We start from the raw sequence: 11,710 nt of genomic DNA on the forward strand, positions 1-11,710 counted from the left end.
TCTTGTCCTAGAGCATTGTCGATCCTTTTTGATGCCTCTTGAGAAACACATGTCCTGTACCTGCCCGCACGTCTTTGCCCTTGCACTTCCATAGTTTTTGTTGCAATATGAAACCCTGCTAGCTGCAAAAACTTTACTTCTAGCGTTGTTAAGTTCATGCCTTGTGCCACTAGCCACTCAAGTGGAGGTCTTGGAGGCCGCATCACAATATATGGACATACATCCCACACATGTTTGACATCATCACTACAAAACCATACCCATGTCTCATTGTTGCGCCCTTCCCAGTTGCATTTCCCCCAAAAACTTGGTGCCGTTGTTCCCTTTGCGCATAAATTCACCTTTTTCTTGCACTTTCCTGCTTTGATTTTTCCTTGGCAAGTGAACTTAGACCCCGGTTTGCACCTGCGGATGGCCCACATGGTATCATTTATGTCAACCTCGATGGCCCTAATTGTCACCTCGGCATTCTCCTCGTCCATAGAGTGATCTTCGGTTACGTGTGATGCGTCTCCAAATGACAACTTTCGAGCCTTTCTTTGTCGAGAAACATTTTGAGTGACATACTCTGGCCTGTGTGAACTATTTGCCTCCTCGGCTATAACATTACCGAACGTCTTGCATCACCTTGTCATTGTAACCCTGTCTCCAAAAAACTCAGGCACCTTTGGAAGACCAGTTCCTCCAATGCATTGTTCACAACACGGCTAGTCTGTGATGGAGTAGGCGTGTGAAATTGTCGTGAAGCTGCCTTGTCTCTCATCTTGCTTATGCTTGGTCTGCTTCTTATATACTTACCCTCTGTATATGCCATTCTTTTGGATTGTTGAAGAAGAGTGTCCCCAATATCCGAAATTGTTGCATCGTACAAAGAAATTTTAGGCTTGTGACCTTCACCTTCTAGCCATGATGCGTGACGTGACTCTGATAGATTTGTTCGAGGGATGACCTCGATGCAGTAGTCATCTAGAGCCTACAAAACAAGAAAAAAACTTATTCCATTGATTTCATGAAGGGTTTAATTAAATGGACATCCTAGAACCTATTCTATAATAAATTTGAAAACTTACACCAACAATTTCCTTCCTCCAATGAGGGTACCTCACATGCCACCAACTCAACCATCACTCCATTGGGCCTAGATTCCCATATTCCACCTTTCCTATTGCCCACCAAGCTTGAATGAACCGATATTGGGCCTCTGCATCTTCACTGCTTTGCGCACACCGCCACATTCGACACAATCGCTTGTGCTTCTCTTGAAATGCATTGAGCACATGTTTTGTGGTGTGGATCCCTAGACTTTGTTCCCAATGGAAAAGGCAAGATCTCTCTCTACCTTTCATCACCATATCCGGACCTCCATTGAAAAATGTGTGCATCGCATTCCAGTTTGCTTGGGCTTCATCTGCCATAAAGCCATCAAAATCTGGCGGGGGCACCCCATTGCGCTCTAGCACGTTGATCATTTGTTGCCAAAATATCATATGGGCTGTAGTGTCCTCTTCTTTCGTCTCACATATGGAAATTTTCATTAAGTCTTGGACACTAAACACCAACACAAAGCCACATTAACATTGAAGTATGTGTGAATTATGTTTAGTATTGAACATAATAAAAACAACTTGCCTCGGATCATAAACGTGTGTTGCCATGGTTGTCCATCCTTCTACCCGTCGAACGTGATAAAAGCAAACCCACACTCTTTTTAGATCTCCATTTCCATTCTATTGGCAAGATCTATGCCTGAGCCAGGACCTGTTGTCGACATCTTGAATACAAAACATCTATCCTCCCCTCTATTAGATTGACCTGGAAAAAGCATGCCGTGGATAAACAAAAATGTCAAGCGTCTCTTTAAGTCAATTATCAGTGACTCCTCTCCACAAGCACTCGACTCCCCATGAAATTTATGCACCCGATTCTTAATTTTGTGGAGAACATGATAAAAGTTTATAAATATATAAGACTTAAAGTTCAAAATGCATCTTAAAATGCATTCCCATACCTTTGTCTTTTAACAAGAGGAAATATTTCTTGGAGTAGAACTGACAACTCTACTTGTCCAAGCGAAGTGCATTCACGTGAAGAAGGTTGAAGGACAAATTGGGAATTAACCTTAACCACCTCCATTTGGATTTTTCTCGGCTCAGCTTGGATGCCAAGCGCATCAACGGCCTCAACCACCAAAGACTTCACCCTTGCAATGGTACTTTTGGATGACCCTAGTTTGATGTCATGGTCACGGAAGCCTTGGTGCACCATGGCTCGAGAATAGCGTTTGTCAGTTAGCATTATGTAGTATACTTGGCAGTCGTAGGTTTTTTGAATAACAGGCACATGTTGACAAAAAATCACTTCAAGGTTCCATACTTTTGCAAGTCACCATTTAGCATTGGTCTCTCAATTAGTGTACCTGTAATTCCATGCCTACACTTGCGATTTTGTCACTCTTTCCTTGTACATAAAACAAAAGAATAAGGAATACCTGTCCAAGACGACTGGTCGGTTGGGTATTCCTGTAGATAACACTTGCGAGCACTTTGCAAACACACATGCAAAATCACCTCCATAAATAGCTTTTCCTTATAGTTGTTGGAAATGTGATGTTTGTGGTAGTTGGTTTTGTCCACACATGACCATCCACTGATTGCTCCATTCCATCCATAGTTGACCTCTCGATATCTGGCTGCGGTGGAAATTCAAACACCATGTTTCCATTGTAGCTTGATGGAATTTATTCCACCCACTCCCATTCCAATGATGTGATCAAGGTCTTTAGCTTTGGAGATCTCATAGTGGGATGTAACGCTAGATCCACTATGCTAAAGGAATCACCGATCGGACCCCGATCACTCTTACATCCCTCTTGTAGTGGGGAGTCTAGGTCGATCACCCCATCTTTGGGTGTTTTGTTGGTGAGTTCAAAGTGAAAGTCTTAGTTCTCTTCATCGAAAGAAAGCATCACTATGTCGGCAGACTATAGTGGTGTAGGAGGTTTCGCAAGGGGAATCCAAGAATGCTACATACTCTATGAAAACTTTAGCATCCAAAACATGAAGAGGAGAGCTATTAGCTTTACCTGCATCCAAAACATAAAGAGGAGAGCTATTAGCATCCAAAACATAAAGAGGAGAGCTATTAGCTTTACCTGCATTCTGCAAAGGCAATGTTAACGGTTCACCTTCAACAATGTAGGTTAAGGCAAACACATTAAAACTACTGCAAACGGAAATGTCGCGGGCCCTCGAATCGCACATGCATAATCCAAGTTGTACACGAGCAGAGAGAGAAAGAGAGCGTGATAGAACGAGAGAGCACGTGCAGGCTCACCTCCTAGAGCGGAGTGCTACGTCGGCATGGCGAGAGAGAAGAGAGAAGAGATGAGAAGAGCAACGCAGACACTGGGTGCAATCTCCCCCCGTGCAAGAGTGACCATTTCCCTCTTGCACGTATTTGTTATATAGATTTCTTGAATGGTCAAATTGGTTACAAACTGGCCGGCCGGTCATAAATGGCCAAAGCTCATAAAAGAGCACTTGAATAATCAAATATATATAAAATGTAATATCCTTCTGCATAGTCCATTATCTGCTGATGTTTTTGCCACATGTCACCTGCAATAGATAATTAAATATCAATCCTATAACATACCTCTCCGTTGAAAAGCAACTATCCTCAGTTGCGAAGATAAAATCTGCAAACAATACTTGTCAAAAACAATGATTAGAAATCCGTATCAAATAGTAAAAGAAAAAAAATCCATAAAATTAGACACATTGGTTATGCCTGCCGTCATCCACATACTACTTATTCTAGTGTCCCATACCACTAGAATAAGCAGTATATATCATATCCTGATCAATCAGGATATCATTGGTCACACTCATCATCAATCTCATAATGTCAAGTCTCATCACATAAACACTGCCATAATAATCACTAGATACCAAATCCCAATCCAATTCCAATTCCACAATATAAGTCCAAATCCAAATCACTTTCATTATGTACCCGGGTAACAAAATCATACCAGTTGCAGTGGTGGCCAGCCACTGCAGCATGATTTTGTGATCGGTGTTGCCTCATCCGGCGAGTCTACACCAATAAAACGTGCTGCCTAAATCGGCGAATCTGCACTAATGCTGCCTAAATCGGCGGATCTGCATTGGATATTGTTTAAAAATCATAGATCTGAAGTTTATTAATGTGTTGCCTAAATCGGCGAATCTGCACCAAGATGAGTATGTACACACTGCCTAGATCGGCGAATCTGTGTGTGCGTTGACCAATGGACTAGGCAAGACATAAAGGGAAAATAAAATAAGAAATATTTACTATGTTGTTGACATCACAATGTGGTATATCAAAGCACTTAGAAATTGTTGTGCACTATCCCAAAGCACCTTAGCTTGCCTGAGTAGTTGCATAGCTTATTGACAAATCATCTCAACGAAATCATCTCAACAAAAATTCCATTGAATACAATCTTTGCGGTGTTTGAGTAGGGACATTTAAATACAATGCATAGAAAAGAGGATTGACGTATTCGAGATACATACCAGCAAGATCCAGAGTGGCTACCTGAGTATGTATGTCGAGAAAGTTGTGTTGTTTTTGGGAATGGTATTAGTAAACACAGCCAGGAGTTTGGCACAAGCTTGTATGACAGAGTTAGTATCGTCAAGCAGGAAATAATAAGGTTTGATAATAGGGTAGGGGGGAGGTATCATAAAATTGGATAAAATATGGTTAGGATATGATTACTGTAGCTGAAAAAATTGAGTTTGCAAAGTAAAGAGAGCACTTATATGATGTCTTCGCATTATGGTCTGGATAGGTTTTTGCGAATCCTTAGATGAGTTAGAGAAAAAAAACAAATGAAGATCATGATAAAAATCATTTGATTACGGTCAAGCAAGACAGATACGTTTATTTCCTTAAAATTGTGGTAAATGAACTAAACGTAATGGTGTGGAGTAGTGCTAATGTACAACAAAATGTAATAATGAGCTATTCGAAAGGAGAAAACCCAAAAAATCTTCACAGTTTGAGAAGTCTAACAAATTTTAAGTCCCTAATTAAGAATGCTGGATATTTGACAATGTTGATCGATACAAGAAATTTGAGAAAGAGCATGCAATAGAGCCGGGTCGTAATTAGAGGAAGTTGCAAAACATGGTTATCGAGCAAGCTGGCAGTAGGAGTATGAGCATAGAACATTTTGTACTAACGTGTGCTAGCATTAACCAACTGAATATAAAATACTATTAGCATTACGAGGAATCGCAAAGGTGTTTAAAATATTGTGCTACGTACCGACAGAATACCATAAAATCTTTAGTAAAATAAAGTGTCTGCCAATAGTGTGATATAATCCATTGTATTCGAAACACTTGCTGCGTAAATTTGTGTTGTTACCCATCACAAATTTGTATCATTCGTCAATATCTAGTCACATTGTAATCGTCGATGAGGCATATCGTCAATGTAATTCTAAAGGGGGAGGGGGGGGGGGGGGGGGGGGGGTGGGGGGGGTGAAGAGAGAACAAGAACTGAAATGAAACGTTATATGACCCGTCCTCGACAGGATTATGGAAATAAATTGATACAATCGTTATACAATGTTTGGGTACAAAATAAAATGAAGTAAATTAAAAGAATAAATGAAAGTCCTAAATTCGTCAGGCTAAAGTTGTTATCATCATCGTCGATGTACATGGGTGCTTGGCATCGGACATCGTCCGAGAAAGTATTGCAGCGGCCGCTGCAGAGCTTTGTGATTGCCCGCAGTTGTAAGTAGCTGTACTGGGGAAGAGGGAAGAGAGAAAGGGAGGGTGGCCATGAGTTTGGTATAGCCAGAGAGAGAGAGAGAGAGAGAGAGAGAGAGAGAGAGAGAGAGAGAGAGAGAGAGAGAGAGAGAGAGAGAGAGAGAGAGAGAGAGAGAGAGAGAGAAATGAACTTTCAAAAGGCCAAAATTGTACATTAGACCGAACGGATACCATCCCATCCGTGTGAATTTGTGTGAATTTGATCCAACGCCTAGGATTTTTTAAATTTATTTTTTGAGTAAAGTGAGAATCAAAATGAAAACGGTTTTATTTTTTTTATTTTTATTTTTCCATCAGCATAATCCACCAGACTTTGGATTAGATCCACAAGGAGTGCTCTCATATCTCTCCTCATGGCAGCAGAATTGATATCTCCGAACTCTCCTCACACCATCACCCGCGTTGCACCACAGAACCTCAATCTTACAACCTTAATTAATGAGGTGGCCATTTCTCCTTGTGGGGGTGTCGGAACAGGAGCCGGCGGCTCTAAGAGAGAAAAGTCAAGAGATGAGCAGTGCGCGCATGGCAATCTCGTGGTGGTAAGTGGGTGGCCACAGGGTAGATGGGTGATGGCTGCACGGTGGGCGCCACTGAAAGAAGGAAGGAAACGCTAACTGCTTGGGCGCAGAGAAAGAGGGAGAGAAACAACTCCTCTGCATGAGGGTGGTTTTGCGGTCCTCTCCTCCCCCCTCGTCTATTGCTTTGGATGCAGAGAGAGAGAAAGGGAAGAGAAAGGGAAACTGATCCTGCAGTCTGCCCGCCAGGAGGTCAGAGAGAGAGAAAGACTGCATGGAGGCTGCAGTTGAGGGTGGTGGGGGTTGGTTGTATGGCAAGCGAATGGTCTGTGGCCTCCGTAAAGAAAGCGAGGGAGTGAATCTTCAGGGCATGCGAGGACCTTCGGCATGCAGGAGAGAGATAAAGAGAGAGATGTATAAGTCTGCATGTGTGGTTGGTCGAGCGGCCGCAGAGAGAGAGAGAAAAAAGAGAGATGAGCACTAGACACATGCAGACAGCTGCCCACGGTGAGGGAGTTGAGTGGAGTGTGAGCCGAGTTTGAGTGGCGCCATGTGTGTAGGAGTTGGCATGCACAGCTAAAGTGGCACCGAGGGAGCTGGTGAGTGGACTAATGGTACGCACTGCATGTTGGTCGTAAGGTGATAAGCCAAACAAAAAAGGGTGGGAAAGCAGCACACGGCCCTCCAGTTTGCATGCACCCAGGGCAAGCTGAGTTGGCGGCACTGCATACATGGTTGTGAGAGGATAGAGCAGCTACATGGGAGTTTGGGGGGCGGGTTGGCAGAGCGCAGCCAGTGTAACTGAAAAGGAGTGGAGAAAAAGGAGTGGAGCACAACCAGTGTGACCCCAAAGGAGTGGTAGAGTGCAACCAGTATAACCGCGACCGGCGGGCGATCGTAAGAAAGAGAGAGCAAAAGGATGCATGACGACACGGTGTGGAGGCATTTGCATGAGGAGAGGAGTTGGTGGCTGCTCAGTCAAGAGGGAGAAGGTGCCGACTTCAGTGGGCATGAGAGGGGAAAAGCCTTCGTATCCCTGCGCACTTTTAGTAAGGCAGCCGAGAACACATTACCCTGCAAAATAACGTCGTCCTGGTTCCCTCCAAGCCGCCTGTTGCTGGCTGTTGTCGACACTGCAGTTGTTTGTGTCCAGTGCCGTGTTGAAGGAACCATAGTGTCGGCGCCTCAGGGTGCTCGATCAAACCTCCCCCCTGCTCACTGCCGATGATCTGCCAATTCTCGTTCACAGCTCATAATGGACAGCGCTCGAAAAGCAGTAGGGTAATTTAACAATTAGTGTACATAATTTAATATTAACCCTCATGCAAGGTGGTTCCCACCATGCGGTCGCCTCTAATCTGTTTGCATTGGGCACAGCTGTGCGAGGTAGTTCCTACTACAATGGAAAAAATAAAATAAAAGTACATGATTCCTCTTCTTCCTCTACGCCTTTTACAACTCCTTGACTCCTTATTCATATCTTTTCACTCATCATAATCTTGCCTATTAGTAATTGATCTACCATGAGTAATCATATGCAAGATACTCTAATTGCAACCGCACATATACTAATTGCTTAATCATAGTATTCAACCGATTTGATTTTTTCCTAGTATGCATCTACTAGGAGCAACTAATTTCTGTATGATGCAGTGCAAGCGCTATATTTAGATATGAATTGATCACAAAGTGATTAGGTATAGATCAACCAAAGCATAAACATTCTATAAAAAAGAAAGAGGACATAATCATTTAAAATTTAGAATGAAAAAACAAAAATGACAACACTTAGCTTTGATAAAGTTCGCCATATCTGTATTCAGTGCATAACCACGAGCGTAGCCACAGCTCTGATACCACTGCTGCAAACGGAAACGTCGCGGGCCCTCGAATCGCACGCACATAATCCAAGTTGTACACGAGCAGAGAGAGAAAGAGAGCGTGATAGAACGAGAGAGCACGTGCAGGCGCACCTCCTAGAGTGGAGTGCTACGCCGGCACGACGAGAGAGAAGAGAGAAGAGATGAGAAGAGCAACGCAGAAACTGGGTGCAATCTCCCCCCGTGCAAGAGTGACCATTTCCCTCTTGCACGTATTTGTTATATAGATTTCTTGAATGGTCAAATTGGTTACAAACTGGCCGGCCGGTCATAAATGGCCAAAGCTCATAAAAGAGCACTTGAATAATCAAATATATATAAAATGTAATATCCTTCTGCATAGTCCATTATCTGCTGATGTTTTTGCCACATGTCACCTGCAATAGATAATAAAATATCAATCCTATAACATTGCTCTGATACCACCGTTGCAAACGGAAACGTCACGGGCCCTCGAATCGCACACGCATAATCCAAGTTGTACACGAGCAGAGAGAGAAAGAGAGTGTGATAGAACGAGAGAGCACGTGCAGGCGCACCTCCTAGAGCGGAGTGCTACGCCGGCACGGCAAGAGAGAAGAGAGAAGAGATGAGAAGAGCAACGCAGACACTGGGTGCAATCTCCCCCCGTGCAAGAGTGACCATTTCCCTCTTGCACGTATTTGTTATATAGATTTCTTGAATGGTCAAATTGGTTACAAACTGGCCAGCCGGTCATAAATGGCCAAAGCTCATAAAAGAGCACTTGAATAATCAAATATATATAAAATGTAATATCCTTCTGCATAGTCCATTATCTGCTGATGTTTTTGCCACATGTCACCTGCAATAGATAATTAAATATCAATCCTATAACAAAAAACCAGCGGTGCATTTATGTCAGCTCTAGATAGAACCAACAAGGATCCTTCCGATGATAGGTGGTGTGGTTACCCAACCTCCACACCACCCACGTGAATGATGAAATGAGAGCTTTCCATTGAGAGAGAGAGAGAGAGAGAGAGAGAGAGAGAGAGAGAGAGAGAGAGAGAGAGAGAGAGAGAGAGAGAGAGATGGGGTAGAGTGGATATAAGTGTGATGGAGGTGGGAGGAATGTGTTGGCAGAGTGAGGGACAGGAGGAGAGAGGATGAGAAGGGAAGATAGGGGAGAGAGTGAGAGATAGTAGTGAAGGTGCCCTAAGCAAAGATGTAGGTAGAGTGGATAGAGGGATGTGGATATAGTGAAGGGAGGGAGAGCTGGTGGGAAAATGCTAGAGAATTGCGGTAGAGTTGATAGAGGATTTTATAGATAGTCAAGAGAGGGAGAGGTTGGAGGAGAGAACTGAGGTAGAGTGGATAGAGGTTTGTATAGACAGTCAAGGGAGGGAGAGGTTGGAGTAGAGCTGAGAGAGAAGTGAGGGGTAAAGGTAGAGTGGATAGAGTGGGGTAGGTAGATATGGTGAGGGATGGTAAGGAATGGTGAGAGTAGAGGAGGGAGGGAGGGAGGATGCTGAGAGGGATATAGAGATGATGAGGGATGGTAAGGAATGGTGAGGGTGGAGGAGGGAGGATGCTGAGAGCTCGAGGAGGAGAGATCAGTAATAGATGGGAAAAAATGGTAAGCTGTTATGAGCCATCTCTTTATATAACTCCTTGATTTGTTTGTATCTTCTTAAATGCACTGACAAATGTCTTATTTTAATGGATGGCCAGTTTGTAGAAAAAAAGTTGGGGAGGGTGTGGGAGTGGAAGAGGCAGGAGTGATGGAGACTGGGGAGAGTGAGGAGTGAGTGGATACCATGGTGAGAGTAAGTGACCAAATAAGTGAGAGACAAAGAGGGAGAAAGAAACTTGAGAAAGAGAGAGATAGTTGAAGCTGAGAGGGGGAGATGGAGTAGAGAGATAGAAAGAGAGAGAGATGCAAAAAGAAGGGGAGGATGTGAGAGATGGTTAATTAAAATAAAAATGGTGGGGCTAATTTTTTGAGAACAAGAGGGGGTGGATACAAGTGATAGTGAAATGGTTCCAAAACAAATAATTGAGGAGGCAATAGTGACATATTGAGGAGGCAATAGCGGTGTCGCTATTGCCTCCTCAATATTTTCTTTTAAAATCCTTCCTCTTTCATCTCTACCTACATGTCTGTCTCTCTCTCTCTCTCTCTCTCTCTCTCTCTCTCTCTCTCTCACACACACACACACACACACACTCACACACACACACACATACATACATATGTATAAAGAGAGATATATATATTTATTCATTTATATTTATTAATATATATATACATATAAATATATAAATAAATATAGATACATAAAAGTATACTTATATATTTATACATACATACATACATATATATATATATATATATATATATATATATATATATATATATATATATATATATATATATATATATATATATATATATATACGTATGTTTATATATTTCTATATTTATACACATATATATATACATACATTTATATATTTAATATATCTTATTAAATATATAAATGTAAATATATACATATGTACACATATATATGTGTGTGTTAATTTATATAAATAAATAAATAAATATATATATTAATATACATATATGTGTGTGCTAATATAATATATATATGGAACGCGAAAAGGCAGAGGAAGGATGCGGAGGCAGGAAATGAAGGAGGATAGCAGGGAGCAAAGAGCGTCGTGAGTTCAAGTCTTGAATTACCAATTTTTTAGGTATATTAGTATATTAGTAAAAAAAAGGAGCAATAGCGATGTGAGTGGGATGGAAACACACAGAACGCCTCTATAACGACCCGACACACACTCTTGGGAAGATACACACACACACACTATGGGGCACCACTCAGCTTACACAATCCACCTGGCCGAGACAGGGAACACACCGATGGAGTGAGAGGAGAGAGACTATCCACTTGCCCACTCCACACACACACACACACACACACACACACACACACACACACACACACACACACCCAAAAAACTCAGCTTAAAAGAGGAGAATTTCTGATGTTTAGATACAAATGAGCTTGGGCCAACACCAATGGGGCAAATAGCTCACACAGTATGGGTAAAACATGCAAGATACAATCATAAACTGGAGCAGAAACTTCGCTCATAGGAGAAACTTACACAGCCAAAACAGCAGAAAAGGAGTGAGGAATTTGGCAAAATGGACAGTGCCATCGCGTGCGGAATGGCCCAAAACCCAAGTCTACGATGTCAAAGTGCTCAAATCCGACCTCGGATGAGCAGTTTACGGCCAAAACAGGCTCCAAAAACACCAAAAACACACCTGCGGCTGTTCCTCCTCTCTTCTCCACGTTTTTTCTGGTCTTCTCTCAGTTTTTTCAGTTCCCACACTTAGCTTTATTATTTGGGCACCCTTGGCCTTTAGATGACCTCAAACGGACCCCGAACATGCCAAAAACTAACCTCGCAGTGCATAGTTGTCACCTTTTTGCATCATCCTCAC

At 42.4% G+C, this 11,710-nt stretch overlaps 1 pseudogene; it reads right to left on the minus strand.

The window, feature by feature from the left end:
- Nucleotides 1-202: 202 nt before the first annotated feature.
- On the minus strand, nucleotides 203-763 carry LOC147456323 (uncharacterized; annotated as a pseudogene).
- Nucleotides 764-11,710: the final 10,947 nt, after the last annotated feature.

Source organism: Adiantum capillus-veneris, chromosome 6, assembly GCF_014529385.1.
Source record: "Adiantum capillus-veneris isolate H3 chromosome 6, ASM1452938v2, whole genome shotgun sequence".
Lineage (NCBI taxonomy): Eukaryota > Viridiplantae > Streptophyta > Polypodiopsida > Polypodiales > Pteridaceae > Adiantum > Adiantum capillus-veneris.